At 34.4% G+C, this 764-nt stretch overlaps 1 pseudogene; it reads right to left on the reverse strand.

Moving 5' to 3' along the window:
• LOC119593595 overlaps nt 1-764 on the reverse strand; it is a 7,083-nt pseudogene that overhangs the window by 5,747 nt on the left and 572 nt on the right.

A 764-nucleotide genomic window follows, 5' to 3' on the forward strand; every position in this document is an offset into this window, starting at 1 on the left:
ACATTGTGGTTATATTGGGAGACCAGTCAACTGTCTCCGGCGTTGCGCGGCCCCTTATTCTTATGTTCTTAGTGTTTATGTTTTTTTAAAGTATTTTCAGTTTTTAAAATTGTTGTTGAGTCATTCTATTGTAATTTTGTAGTTTAGCTGTACAGATAAAAATCCCAAAAGCAAAGGGAATTGGAGAGAAAACCTGTCCCCTTTTGCATACGGGAACGAAATGGAAAAAGTTGTGAAATTATGAATACTGTTTCAAAATCCTTTTTTGTGATGTGATTTTTCCGTATCTTATGTAGAAAAAAATAAAAGACGGCATTCTGCTTTCATACTGCCTTTTCTCATTAGGGGAACGATTGCATAGCTGGAGCAAGTACTATATTGCAGATGCACTGCAGTAAATAATATTTCTTCGGCTACATAATTTTCTAGATCGAAAATGAAGTAGGTAGGCTTTTTTTTGCACCTTAGAAAGGTAAACGGGGCACTCTACTGGCACTTGCAGAAATCAATTTGAAGTACAGTTATATTTAATATTTTGCCTTGACCGTAAATACTTTTTGTAAACAACGAAATCGTTTCAACAAGTGCATTTTAAACATTTTAAAATTATAGAGATAATTAAAAACAGAATTAAGTTTTATGAAGATTCACCTGATAAAGGGGAAATCGCTTTCGTTTCTCTCTGTGTGCACCGTGGTATGGATGGTCAATTGCCTGCCTAAATCAAGGTGTGTAAAAAGAAGTATGTGTTTTCCTTACTTGTA

The sequence above is a fragment of the Penaeus monodon genome, chromosome 32 (genome assembly GCF_015228065.2).
Source record: "Penaeus monodon isolate SGIC_2016 chromosome 32, NSTDA_Pmon_1, whole genome shotgun sequence".
In the NCBI taxonomy this organism is placed as follows: Eukaryota; Metazoa; Arthropoda; class Malacostraca; order Decapoda; family Penaeidae; genus Penaeus; species Penaeus monodon.